Below are 15903 nucleotides of genomic sequence, written 5' to 3' on the forward strand. Positions count from 1 at the left end.
ACTAATGCATGGTTGACAACGCGACTTGTACTCTGCGTAAAGGGAATCGTGTGTCCTTGTGTGATGGCATGGTTCATTTAAGGTGAATGATGAAGGCTGTTCTCAATGACTGTCTGCATGTTTTACGTATGGCAAAGGGAGATACATTTAAAGGAACCCAGGTGAAAACTTGCAACGGACAACTTGGAGCTTGTTGACTCACAAAAAAATAGGTGATTTTAAAGCCTCTGATCAACAAAAGCACATTGAGTGAAAGGCAAACATAATTGGCAGTAACTCGACATTCAGAAAAGCATTGCATTTTGAGCCTAGTGCTTTTCATCTGGCAGCATCAGCCCATCTCTTTGTGTTAGAAAATTGTGTTGAAAGATCAAATCAAAAGCCAAGGATTACACTGAAAGGAATTTTCCTCCCATTTTAAATAATGAACAAATGGATGGGTGACCTTTCAACTCTACAATTACTCCCTCACATTCCAGTCCTAATGGAGGTTTTGACAGCCAAGGACATTTGCCTGGAGCACTTTGAATACATTTCAGCTGTGACACCATGGATTGCTAACAAAGGTTAGAGAACAGCTTCGTCGGAATAATTCTTCCTCCTTGAAAGAGAAAAAGAAAATCAATGACATCTCCCTGAGAGGTGTTGACATTGATTAACTTAGTTTTATTTTGTTTTGGAAACTTTGGGTTAATGATGTAAAGAAGCTCTGTTTTGTTTAATGTTGGATTTTTCTTCAGGGGCATTATATTTTTGTAAGCTGTTATGGAACATGCCATCCAATTCTCTGGATAATTCAGTTCCATTGCTGAAGTGCATTCATTTGCCAACTCTGTTCCATCTGCCCAGAAATGTGTTTGGGTTCTCCTGCACTCTCAATTGATTTTTTTTTCTTATAGAGAAATCCTCACATGGAAGGTTCACGGGGTAAAAAAAAATCCAAAGCTTTCAATTTACACCAAATGTCAGCTCATCTGCTATCCATGATTGATAGTAGCAGCGTAGCTCCTTGAAAAATACAGTATGTTTACTTTGAGAGGGTAAGGTATTGATCATATACTTTATATCTATATCTATATTTGGTTCTTTTTAGGCTTGAAGTAAAGTCAAGGGAAGCAGCAGAAGAAAAAAAAAAAAGTCCTGAAAACAGAATTAAACATCAGGAAATCTTGACATCTTCTTCCTTTACAGTTCACAGTTTGCTCTTGGCTACTAAAGAACACCATGACCCAATTCAGATTCAAAAGTTGTTGTGTTGGTATTTTTTCTGTCTTATTTCAAGAGAAATGTTGGCAAGATGTTAAAATCTGTCAAAATTTGAATACGTCTCACACTTGAACACATATACAAACACACACTCACGTTCACACTTTTTTTTTTTTTTTTCTGTGTGGGTGTTAGTCATCTGACATTGACCCAGTGGGAGTTTTTTTTTTCTTCTCCATCTGTGTCAGTCTGACCCATTTTAGCCCTCGGCCACATCCAACTGTTCCATGTCCCAAACATATGTGGGGTGGCAGGGGGATAAGCGAACCATCGTCTGCAGACACACACTGCAGATATGACACTGGACCTTGCTTTCCTGTCTGCTTGCTTGCCACGGCACACACCCACCCTTCTTCTGCTGCTTCTCTTCCTCTGAGTCATGATCGACTATGTGCTATAAATTTGATTATCAGGTGAATTCATTTGTGAAGAAATTGGTTTATGTCTTGTCACTTTTTGTTTTCTATTTCATTTGTTTTCACTGTAACAATTTCTGGTTGCCTTTACGTCTTCTGTGCTGATTCTCACTAGGCTCATACTTAGAAGGAGAGGTTAAGGAAAGAACGAGATGCAAATCCACTTCTTTCACCTCGGTAAGATATTTGACTTGTATACTGACTGACAAGAGTGTGCAGTGCATAACACTTGCCAGTGAGAGCAAGGTGAGCCAAACAGAAAAGGGGTTGTTGTTGTTGGGGGTTTTTTTTCTTCATTTTTTTTCATTTGAGTGGTCCATGTTGGCAGATGAGATGGTTTCATTGCACAGAGCCAGGACCCACTGGGGACTGAGGGTGTGAAGCACATATGGGCAAACAGGCTGCTGATGAGCTGCTTCTATGAGCCTCTCATTTTGGCTTCAGAGAGCAATGTCTCCACCAGGAGGATGTGAAGTAGCTATGTGCAGTGGATCTGCATTGTCTGGGCTGGCACCAGAACTTGTACTCCTGCTACTCAGAGAGCAGATATGTTTGTATGCTCTACATTGTCATAAAATGTCAAAAACCACATCCATCAATAGCAAACATGCCATAACAACAAGCGGTATGAGACAATGTCTGCAACTTGTTATTGTAATTTACACGTTCTCTGAATAATTGAGGCAGATGGTGTGGTCAAATGGACAGAATAAAGTTGATTTAACTGTAGTCTTAAGGTAACTCACTTTAAATAAATGGTATCCAACTTCCTGACCTACTGGCTGCAATAAGCTTTAGATTGCTAGTTTTTTTTTTTTTTTTTTTGATGGTGTTCCACTAATGCCTTATTGATTCCCTTCTTTCCCTTTTAACTTTCACATATAGAAATGGAAACTATTCTGCTAGACAGACATTCCGAACCCTCTTCCCCGTGCCCCCCCCCCTTTCTTATTCAGCTCACTAACTGTTCTGCCTTCTCAACAATTGTGTAATAGCATCTCATTCAAACAAGTATGTCAGTGTTGCAAATGGTTGTATTGTATTACACACAGACATAAACTGAAATAATTACTTCTTCCATTTTGCAGCTTCTTTTAAATGATGTTTACAATGCAGTCTGGATACAAATAGATGGAGTTCATATGAGGGGGATGGCTGTTTAAAATGTCTCCAAAGCTGAACAAACCTTTTGTCACAGTTGATGTGCATTTGGCTTATGAGTGCAAAAAGAAGTCACGTATTGCAAATATACTCTTTGTAAAATTTCTCAAATATATGTATTCTTTAAACTTGGTAGCCATGTGACGAATAAGCCGTCTTATTCTTCTTCTTGCAGACAAGCCCATATCACAGGGCAAGCAGCCTCGCACACACACACGCACATAAACACAAGTGCACACACGCATTAACCCTTATCTACACACAAAAAACGTCCGTTTTGAGACTGCCAGGCTGCTTTGGTGTGAGTTGTTCTCTGGGAGACGTGGCCATATGTTGTCTAGCCTCCCAGCGAGGGCAGGGCCTGCCGCGGCACTGTTCTCCTAACTTTAATGAAAACCCTCAGCAGCACAACACCTATCCTTGAAAGTCCGTTGAACATCTACATGTATTTAATTTAATAGATTTTTCAACTTGTTTATGTCTACACAGAGACTGCCTTCATATTGTGTGCTCTTACTGAGACATATACAGTTTGTGTTTTACTATATAAACAAACCAGATTTTATCCAAGGTTGTGAGTGTTTTCGCGTATTATTTCAATCTTTATTCATACTTTAAAACTCACCCTGAAGACAAAAGCATGTTGCAGTGCGAGGCCTAATTCAGAACAAAAGACAAAGTTTATTATGTTTTAGTTCTAACAATTTTCTGCGAATGGTGGCGGGGGTAAGTCTATGCAAGTATCTTGCACAGATTTTGCACCAAACCAGTGTGTCTGGACAAGAATAAGTGCATGTGCGTGCAACATGCTTGCACACTCCAGACAAACTGTAAACAAGTAAAGAGCTGGATTCCAGACAATGGCTAACCTTGCAGACAGAAGACCTGTCAATGCTTCTGCACATCTGCACAGACTTGAACATTTATTTTTGTTCACGAGTGGCATGTTGTGCCGCTTAAAGTCATAGGATTTGTGCTTCCTTCTCTTTTAGGAGGAGGAAAGACACAGGGGAAAAAGAGGAAAAAGTTGACAGTGAAATCACAGAATTCAGAGGGGTGGAGAGAGTGTTTGGATACCTTTGGTCACCAGTGCAGCGTGGTGATGGGTGTATTTGTGGAAAAGGGGATAAAGGAAAGAGTGGGTGTAAAAGTGTGTTTGTGCATTGACTTGAGGGGTTTGGGACGCATGTTCAGAATTTATCTTATCTGTGTGTTCATTACTGCTTTGCATTTCAGGCAGAGAGCTTGGGTGCTCCACTAAATCGTAGGAAGGATTGTTAGACACGCGTGTTATTAATTTTTTCAGGGTCCCTGTGGCGTCTGTATGAATCTTAATGCTGCTGACTGGGCTGCAGCTCTATCGACTTTCTTTAAAATATGAAGAAGCTTTGCTGGAAGCGCCTGGGGTCATTAGCTGAAGAGTAGGCGCAAATCCCTCACCGAGCCTGCTCTGGCTTCGCCATGTTAAATGTGCTCTTAAAATATTCATAATCATACTCTTGCCTGCACTCGCGTGCGTGCGTGTGCGCGCACGCACACACACACACACACACACACACACACACACACACACACACACAATGCACAAGGGACATAAGGGGATCAATATTAAAATGTATTCCTGTTTTGGTGTGCGGTTAATTAGCTGCGGTTCTTTTAAACCATGAAGTTTGAGATGAGATTAACAGTATCTTTTTGTCCACAAGATAATATTTACTTCTGCTTCATCCATGTAGGCCTCAATGCATATCAAGAGATGTTGACATAAGAAACAAGAGAAAAATGGGTTTATTAGTGATTTCAGATTGTTGACATACCGGTATTTTTTTTTTTTTTACAAGCATGTCTTTGTTTCTTTTTAAACCTACCGACTTCAGTTCAGCCACAGTAATTATAAAATATTTAAAAATATATTCTTTTAAGAATTTACATTTGATTTACATTACATAGATGAGAAAAATGGCTTGTTTGTGTATTTCCAATCAGTTATGTTACCTTTTATTTTCATTGATTGAACGTGGTACTGAAATTATTGTATTGTATTATATACCGCTACGTTTTACTTCAATAACTAAGATAAACCCATATGGATATATTTTTCATATCAATGAATTTTGTATTTTGAGCTAATGATATTTTAAACAGTACAGGTGAAACTGGATTTTAAGGCAATAGTGTGTTTGTATGATCTTGTCACAAGTGGTGGACATGTGTGGTGATACTGTATATATGTTCTGTAGTCTTCATGTCAATGCCTTGATGTTGTTTTAATGATCTAATGACTTTTGTCTACTGGCAGCATGAGCTGCGAGAGTGATTATCCCAGACTCTCAAAAGTAAAAACATTGAATCAGAAGCATAATTGATTGTCATTGTATAAGAAACAATAATGTAACTCAATAAATGAAAACAAAGCATGTGCAACCAGTAAATGTCATCAGTTCCACAATGTGCACAATGTGTTATTATATTGCAATTTTCCACAGAGAGACTTGACAATATTTCACTTTCCTCACTGAACACAGTTGCAACAATTCCTTTTACTCAGTGGCCACAGTGCTGTACAATTCCACACAAATAAGAAATTATGCTATTTTACAGACATTTTAGTCAATTACATGCACATCTAATGTACAAAAGTAAGCTTTGAATCAGGCTCAGATTATAAAAAACCCAAAAACCCAAAAGGAGCAGCTCTCCAGTATAATACATTGACCTTGAACTGCCATTTTTTTTTTTTAATCATTTTGACATTCTGTTTTGTCCTTTTTCCTGTCATTACAAGTGCCCTAACAAAGCATAACAAGTCTATAAACCAAATGAGGAAAGAAGACATTTTGCTCCTCACCAGATTAGACATCAACAAATTAAGTGTAGATTCTTATTGATTGTGTTACTAGTCTCCTTAAATGGCTTTATCAATCTTCTCTGATATTGTATATTACCTTATCTCTCATTTCATCCTTGTTTTCTGTTTGCAAAATCTTGAAAAAAATTATTATGATCAAAATAGAGATATCTCAAATTCAGAGAATTTAATGCAGATTCGCATTACATCTATATTAACATCTATGTTATTTCTGGAAACTTGAATATATATGAATATTAGTATTATTAAAAACAAAACTGTACAGATTGTTGTGCGGGCAACATAACTTGAACATTTGTGTACTTTGGTCATAAACACTTTGCAATAATGTGTAGAGCAAAGGACCTTCATGGAGCAAGTCATTAGCTAAACATGACCTGTATGACACATCCTATTTTTATCCGCGTGTAATTTGAACAAGGGTTAAGTTACGGCCCATCAAAAGACTCCAGCATGTCTGAGACAGGTGCTGCGATGGACACCGGGCCAAAACAATCATGTTGCTACAGAAAAGGACAGCTTGCCTAATTGATGCTTGTTTGTGTGGCACGCTGTTGGACAATAGATCAGGGCTGGCAGATGTATCGAGGGGTGAATAATAGGTACAAAGCTACTGAGAGTCATACTGCAGGAACAATGGCAACAGGCAAGTGCATGGGTGGGTTTTTGTTGTGTCTGTGCATGCATCCAGAAAGAGGTGGTCAAAAGGTACAGAGAAAATGAGGGGCATTATAAGTTCATTTGTGGCACTTGCTTTGCACCAGGTCGAAGGTGACCACCATTAAAACACATAATGTTAGTATTTAGTTTCACTTCAGCAATCATTTATCATGTTGTGGACGATTATCAACTGAAATCATGCAGTGAACATAAAAGTAACAAAAAAAAGAAAAACTAAAAAAAAAAGTGTTGCATTGTGTGTTATCTAAAACGCTGCATTCACCTCCTATGGTAACAGTTTTTTTTTTTTTTTTTAAGTGATTACGACCCAACTGTACTTACTTAAGTTAGATCTAATCACACTGAGACCTGCACTATTCAGCCACTCCAGCCGGCATGTTTCTGCTGGCTCCCTGCTCAAACACCCTTGATTAAAATAAATGAGTTCCCATTAATCTGTGCAGCAGCTTCATAATGACTCATTCATTCGAATCAGTTGTACTGATACAGCAAGGCGTCTAAAACTTCCTGGACCCAGGTTGGAGAACACTGGCCTCAACAAACTATACCATTATAATGCTGCTTACACATTAAAACATGAATATTTAACTACTTTGAAGGAACCAGTCTTTTGAATGAGTCATTCTGATACATTAGTTAAATTTATTGCCTCCGCTTCCTCATTTTTCCTCAAATAAAGCTTGAATGCAGCAGTTTTTAATGGATTATTTATACACGATGCTGCTGCCACTTTTTCTTAAGTAGCTTGAAGGATGTGAATATGTTTTCCTAACCACTTTCAGCTGATAAACATTTTTGCTGCTATGACATAAAGTTGAAGTAGATAGCTACTGTAAGTGGTTGGCTTGTGAACCTTTAAAGTTGAGTCTAAGTCTGCTATCTTGAGTTCTGGAGAGGTAAATCTACAGCATTTCACAATAAAAAGAAATAATTATAGAGCAGGAAAGGCATACATAATTGATAAAGTAATTTTTTTTTCTCATTTCCCTTTTCCTAATAATTTGTCCTGCTCTCTGGGTGTTCTGACCACTCCTTGTGATTAACAAGAAGAAAGATACAGACAAAGATTAACCACAGCAAAAAGAACATGAACATAACTTATTCAGAGGACAAGAGTTAAAAGATTTTTTTTTTTTTTTTTTTTAATATGGAAAGAACATTTAACTTTCATGAAGGAAAGGTTTAATCAAGGTCTTACTCATGATACCCCCCCCCCCCCAATTCCAGTGGTACATATTGATCCATGCGTAGCTTAATGTTGGTCTTTATGGCTATGTTGTGGTTAGACAAGTCAGTCGGAAAACTACTTACTCCAGCCCACTGTTATAACTGAAACACTCCATTAAGTGAATATTGAAACTGTGGTCACTCTCCACAAAGTGTAGTGATTATATATGGCTGCAAATTGAATGATTCAATATTCAATCCTTTATGAGCAGCATGTAAAAACCCAAATAGAGATGAATGTTTTCCTCAGGCCACAGTGCATTACATCTATACATTAAATTGAAAACAGGAACCATGACATTATTCTATGGGACCAAATTGGACACTGTTAAAAACAGAAGAGCAAGAAAAGAACTGTGTGTCTTTGTATGTATGTGGAGGGAGAAAGAGTGGGGGGGGGGGGTCTGGGAAAGTGGCTGCTGTTTGGATTGGCCCCCTGTCCCCTCTTCCAAAAGACTGTGAAATCAGAAATTAAACGCTTCACCATCATGAAGCAATTCAGCCTGATACAGCTTCTTCTTTTGTAATTGTTTGTTTATTAGACCTTGTTCAAAAGCAGTATTGTGAAGGTCTCTCCAAGCTTTGGGAGACAGTTTGCATGCTGAATGGAGGTCACATTGTGCCAATTAACATACGTAAGTGGAAAAATTGCAGAGACACAAGCAAAGAACGGAGTAACGAGGCGACACAAGGAAAACACATCTTTCCGAGCATTCAAACATGTAAGAATACATTCGTTATAAATCCTTTACAATTTGTAAGCCTGCTGTGACATGGCAGATCGAGGTGACCTGACCAGGAATAACAAGCTGCTGAGCGGGTGGCAGCATAGTCCACATTCATACTGACTGACTCCTGGGGTCTTGACCTGAGTGACCTTTTAACCTCATATGGCTGTGGTCTATTGTCCATTTTCATTCGAGTCCATTTGCTTCTTCTTCCACTTCTTTTGTTCGGTGTGTCTTACAATATGGGAAGGGGATAGGGAACATGGCTGGGAATAACATTTTACTTAATGAGATGACAGAGAGGAGAGACATTAAATACATAAGCAAAGAAATATAGCAGTTAAACGATCCAAGGCTAAACAAAGAGATGGGCTGAGGTCAGAAATGATAAGAGAAGAAGAGGACACTTGTTTAAAATCCCAACGAAGCTATTATGCATTTTGGATTTTGGCAGTACTGGTGTCGCTCCAATCATTGTGTCATGTTCCACTATATTTCTATAGAATATTAGTAGTTATTTTCTGAACCTATTTATGACAAAATGCAAAATGTAACGGTAATAAACCCACTTTGAAACACTTGGTGAAGGAGATAGATAGATGGATAGATAGATAGATAGATAGATAGATAGATAGATAGATACATAGATACATAGATAGATAGATAGATAGATAGATAGATAGATAGATAGATAGATAGATAGATAGATAGATAGATAGATAGATAGATAGAGCTTAGTGACAGCTGCAGGGTCTGTGAGCAGGTGTGAGCAGATAGAGGAGACTAATTTAGCCATACACTTGTGGTGCTAACGAGACCTCTGCCATGTGCACGCACAGGAACACCGCACACCAGACACGACATCAGACCAATCATCTGTTCTCTACCCCTAACACCTCCTCGGGTGTGTGTTTGTGTGTGTGCATGCCAGTGCGTGCGTGTGTGCATGGCGTGCGTGCGTGGCGTGCGTGCGTGCATCCACACTTGCCATATGGACTTGCAGGCACCTGTCAGTTGAAGGTGGAAAAGAACAACAATGTCTGATGAATAATTCAACTTCATCTGCAAGTTCTTCTGAACTTCCACAGTGAGCTCGCTGCATCAGACGACATCCTTTTGACATTGTTTTTCTGGTTATATACTGAGATCTTTCATGGTACAGGCATGGTGTCAGTTTTCCTCTTTGACAAATCATTTTTCTTTTCAAAAACTTCAAGCCATGTTTTTAGACTGCAAACTGTAACTTCGACGCTTTCGTTTTACTTTCCACTGTGCGATATTACCACTCTGCATATTCTGCCATTCACCCTGCTGTTTTTAACTGCTGCTTTATTATGCCGCTGTTTTATACGTACGATAGTGCCTTAACCTCCACAGCAGCTACTCACACTGTTACTGACAGCAGGCCTGCCTCTGTATATAATCTGTACATAATCTGTACATGATCTAATTTCTTTTCTTGCTCTTTTTAATGCGCCGCTCTCGCACTTGTAATTGCCTGCCAGGGATAAAACTTTTTTTTTTTGCGATTCGGATTCTGAAACCTTTTTGATTTTAGGGTTTGAATTGATTAGTGGGCTCAATAATCAGCACAAAGAAAACTGATCATGTTGTTTTAATGACTAAAACATTTCAATTCAGTACTGTTGAATAATCTATCCAATGTCCAACCGAATTCTTTTTTTTTTTTTTATTGTACAACCAATATGTTTTTTTTCCTAAACATAATAGTTATTTTGAGTTGTTGTGGCTGATCATGCCAGTCAGTCATTGCAATCATTGATGTTGGCAAAACAAAAACCTTCTCCACCAGACTGTTGAAATTTTACCACGAATAATACACACGCTCATGGCTTTGGCTCTTTTTTCCAGACAGACTCAACCAAAGCTGTCCTCCATCGACAGCAAGATAATTACAGATAACGATAAATGTATAGTCATGTCCTTTGTGAGGAATCAGTTTCATAATCAAATAAACAAAGATCAGTAAAATAACAAGTCAGTATACATACAAAACAGCTCAAACAAACATGGAGAACAAACCCCGATGATATATGAGATTATGAGCAAATGTGAATTGAAATGTAAACAAAAGGCTTCTACGTAGAAGTTCATATTCAATTGTTCATGACAATATCCCATATCATACAATACATGCTTAATGAGCTGTCATTGTTAGAAGCCTGAGCTGTGGAGCAGAGCTCACACTGAGGCAAGATGTGAGAGATGAGTGTAAAATCTGGCAGCAGAAACAGACTGACAGTAAGAAACTGAGCCGCAGGGCTCTGAGATCTCACTACAGCAGATCTGACAAAACAGTGAGGAAAAGTGTGGAGCGGCAAACTACTGTGTGCTACCGGGTGCAATATGCATGTGTGCGTGAGGGGTTGGTTGAGGATGGCAGATGTCAGACCTCTCAGCCCCCACACCCCACCCAGGGAACACCTGTTGGACCGAGGCCATCTGGACGGTGGGTCGTCTCTCTGGACTGATCGGACCCAGCATGCTGACCAGTGATACATGATCACACCACATGACAGGAAGCGTCCTGCATGTCTAATATTCATCCTAATCCCTATTTCTGGTTCAGTCTGTCTTCTTTCAGTGACTGCTTTGGAAGTGAAGTGTCACATTTGAATTACAACTGTAGGATTTACAAACCTTTTATTCGCTGTAAAAAGATTTAAAGTGATTAGTCCAATGAAACTTTTTTTCTGTTATAAATTTCACACCGTAATCAGTTAGTTGTTGCAGAACTGTTAAAAGTAAGGCGTTTACTATAACATGCACTGTACAATCCTCAAGTTTTGTGCCAAGATTGTTTTCATTCGAAGCTTGACTTTGTGTCCTTGCTGTCCTTTACCTCATCTTATAGAAAGTTACTTTCACAATATGTGCTGTTCAAAATATTATTTGTGTTTCTGAGATGACATTGTATTGCAAGCTGTATTTCTTTGACCGAAGCCGCTATCAAACTATTACTTCTTCTTTCACCTTGACATCCAACGGGCGAACCGAGACTTCAGCTGTTAAACTGAAGCACATTTATATTTTTTTCTTAAAATGTGTTTTTATCCACTTTTGTTGGACAGTTTTCTGGCACTAAACCTTCACGCGCCAGATTGGAGAGCCGGAATATTGACAGGTTGTGAAGATTATAGAGGCATCACATTGGCAGAAGGATCTTCTGTGATTCTGCAAAAGTCTGCCTTAAATGGATGAAAAAGAGAAGTGTTATAAAACGAGGCGTGTTTATTCCAAGTCTAAAGAGCACTCTGTCAGAAAAGGATTGTGTTGAGATTCAGTAACTGTATAAATGCTCACTGCATAGATCTGTACTTGTTGACCTGAGGAGTAGCAATCATAAAATCATTTAGAAAACATTGGAAATATGTATGATCTCAGCCTGTACATTTAATAGACGTTTTCTATTGGTTTCCCTCAATTAAGCCAGTCAGTCACAATTCACATTCTTTGTAATCATTAAATGTAAGCTACTGCTTCATCCAATTCAGGCTTTTTGGGCCTGATTTAGGGTGAAGGCAGAGTTGAATTGAAACTATGGTCAGTTTAGAGTCACCAATTAGTCGAAAATGAATATTTTGGAACTGTGGGAAGAAAGTGGAGTACACTTGAAATCCCAAAAGCAGGTGTATAGCCCACACAGAAAGACCTGAAACTGGACCCGAACCTGAGATATTCTCATTATGGGGCAAGCACACCGCTCACTATTCCACTGTACTACCCCACAACTCAGATCACTCTGTCACATTTAATATTTTTTTTGTAATATTGTAAGTTGCTTTTCATAGCCTTTAGGATACAATTGTTTTCTCAGAGAATCAATCAGAAAAACATTTTGTAAATGTCTCACGACAAAACATGTCCACACTCTTTCTAATCTGCCATCATGCTCACAATAATAACACATATTTCTGTTCAAATGTATTTACTTTGGTAGTCTTAGAAGTATAAAAATCACAAGCTGACCTGACATTTTTTTTTTCCTTTGGGGTGCGTTCTTGGCTCATTGACAGTGCCTCTCTGTTCTGCTGCCACATGTTATTCAGTTCAGTGGTGTGATGTTAGAAAAATCAGCAATCAGTGCATGAGCTTGTCAAACACATGTGCTAGGAGAGATTGCCAAATTGTTTGACAGGTAGTTTTATAAAACGTTGTGTTAAAGTTATTTTTGTTGACTTGGTGGTAAAACTGGAAACTAGTTGGTAAACAAATCACACTTGGCAAAGGAGTAACTCTTCAAAAACAGCAGTCCTTTCAAAAGAAAATGTCAGTGTTTGAATATGATGATGAGGAGCTCTGATGTGAAGATGATTATACTTTCCGCACAACAACTGTTGTCCTGACAAGTCAGAGTGTACAGAATGGGAAATGGAGCTTAGGCGAGTAGGGACAGAGAGAGAGAGAGAGATGGGCAAAGAGGAGAGGGTATCATCAAATAGATAAATAGACAAAAGCTGGAATGAACAGGCAGCAGCTGGTGGTGTAGTTGTAGTGCATTAGTAAACTAAAGAGCTGGCAGCAGAATGTTTTTGCTCTCATGGATGGGGCATCACCTGTGATCGTCCTCTCCTTGTACAGAGGTCCTTGTGGAGTAGATCAGCTTTTAATTTGCAAATATGCTCACTTTCACAATATCATCTTTATTGATTGAATTGGTATGAGTAGGAAAATCAGCATTATGAATGAGGTCAAAGACCACAGTGGTGTCGTGGTTCGCACTCCACTCATAGAAGAAGTCTGGTTGGGCTTCGGGTCCATTTTGTTTTTATGTTCTTTCTATGTGTGCATGACTTTTCCCTGGCTACTACATCTTCCTCTCATAATTCAGAAGTATAGATTTGAGGTTAATTGGTGATTCTAAATAGCCCGTGGGTGTGAAGGTGAGTCGTAATGTTGCCAGTTCAGTGCGTAGCCTGCATAGACATAGTCAGCTGGGATCTTCTCAGAATTTGATCATGTGGTATAGAAGATGAGGAACAAGGCTGTCATCACGTTCGTGAACATTGTTATTTGCACAGTTATCCATTCAGTGTCTGTATCTGTCTCATTCGGACTCTGTTGCGGGGTTTCCCAGCTAACACACGGAGCACATACTTGACACGTTGCCAGTCCTCCACAGAGCTAACACAGAGAGAGGCCATCACCCCAGTACACATCCACACCGACAGCTAATTAGAAGTCACCAATTAAACTAACAAGCATGTCTTTGTCTTTTCAGAAAAAAAAAACAAAAAACAAAAAGCAAAAAACACACTGACTTAGGTAGAAAAAGCAAATTTCAAATAAAAAGCCCAGCATTAAGTTTATAGTGTTCTCGCTGTGAGGCACCCATTACCATTACACCAACGTGCCATCCTGCTGATACAGCTGCTTTCTGTGACATCAGTTCTATAATATATTTTGAAGGCTTTTGTCAACCCTTAAATGTTGCTACCTAAAATCCTGATTTCTGGTGAAACGACACAGGAGAATCTGTAAGTGTTCTTTTTCTTTTTTAATCCTTTTTTATTACAAATTAAATCATCACCACTTGCTGGGGTTTTACTCATCAAATTTTCATGAAGAGTTTACTTCTTTATTACAATACCTGAAATTGTAATTTATCAATTCAGCTATGTTGCCACCCTTTTGGAGGCTCTGTTGAGTTAAAAGCCCCTTTGGTCAGAGGGGCTTTTAATTTGGGATCCCTGCTGAGTAAGTTTGAATACCATTCACACCACTGTCAAAAATAAAACCAGATGTGAGGTTCCATGAATACCTTGGGAACAATGGTGAGTGATTTGAATGAATGTAGAAAATTGCTACGGCTCACTGTTTTTCTTTTCTTTTGTGTGTGAGTGTGTATGTTGTGTATGTGTGTGGGAGGGGTTAATGTTTTATCGAGTTGGAATTACAGTGAAGCAGTGTGACCATTAAGCACACGTAAAGAGCGCTTTGATATGTAAAACGCGTATAATTATGCCATGTGTTTTGATCTACAAGAGCAGAGATGGCACAGTGATATCAGTCTGGATGTCTGTAATCTGCCATATTTCTAAGCACAATCAATTATACCTGCATCAGATCACTGAAGAACACTATAAAAAGTCTCAGCTCAAAATACAACTCGAGACATTGTTCAGGGCGAAGTATACCAGATGTTACAGAAGTGGACATTGTGAATTAATAAAAGCACTTTATTGAAAACTGTTCTTTCTATCTGGAAAAAAAAAACGTTCTGACTGAGCCCACTTGGTGCCTTTGGAGGCATCAAAGTGTCATGACACTCACACACGTGCTTAAGTGTTACAGTGTTGCAAGCATATGTTTCTCTGTGCATCATGACTGTCTTCGAGTGCACCTTTGTGTGTGTGTGTGTGTGTGTGTGTGTGTGTGTGTGTGTGTGTGTGTGTGTGTGTGTGTGTGTGTGTGTGTGTGTGTGTGTGTGTGTGTGTGCGCGCATATGTCCAGCTTCGCTCATGTGTATATTACTGCTTGTCTATTTTGGGGTCATATTTGATAAACCCTTGAGTGATGTGGCAAGATGAAGTGACAGTTTGTCAGAAAGTGGGTCATGGGGCAGCCACTGTGGAGGGAGTCCTATGCGCCCATGTACCGGGTATAATTAGGCACTCATTACCATATCAGTCAATTACCAACAACCATCCTGGCTGCTTTCTCTCAGGAATCTGCCCTTCTGGACACCAGCACGGGAGAAGGACAAAATTTTCCTGGCTACAAAAGTAATTATTTTTCCTGTCTTTCTCCCTCCTTCCCCTCATTATGATTGCTACTGGTAAAACAATGGCTTAGGTTTTGTTGTGTTGTGTTGCTGCGGGCACCATCTGTGGTGGTGAGGGGGAGGCACAACAATACCCATCCATATGGTCAGGGCATCAGCAGCGGGCTATCTCTGCTCATCAAGTCCTGTCATTGTCATCAGCCACTGTGCTCATACACTAGTCCATGTTCATCTGTCGCAGCAAACACACACACACATGCATGCACACACACATGCACGCACGCACACATGTGCGTGGACACACACACACGCACACACACGAGCATAAAAGCGTGGGCATACACAAACAGAAGGAGGACTGAGATTGGTAATACATGGTCATATACTTATTTGTGAGGAAAACAATGTTGTTGGATGGGCAGCTGACTTGGTAAAGCATGCCTAAATGTTCAAAAATCTGATTTTTTACTATATTTCAATCATTTCTTTTCTTTATGAGCTGTTCATTCTGGACATGCTCTCACTGTTAAAATGTTGATGGCAAATGATTTAAACACAACTTAAAAAAAATATATATTTTTTTTCATTTCACTGGTGTGAATTGGGAAGTTCAGCGATGTGTTTCCTGACATTTTGCAATCAGTTTTTATCTGCAAATTATTTCTAATGAAATAATTTGCGACCTCAACTTCAAGCTCAACCCACAATTGCTGATTGGTGTTGGGAGCTTAGGGCTTTTTTAGACATACCCATCTGCTGTCTCGCACCTCCTAATCTGCAACATACTCCACATGGTGCATGAACACACCC

This window comes from Blennius ocellaris, assembly GCF_963422515.1.
Source record: "Blennius ocellaris genome assembly, chromosome: 1".
NCBI lineage: Eukaryota > Metazoa > Chordata > Actinopteri > Blenniiformes > Blenniidae > Blennius > Blennius ocellaris.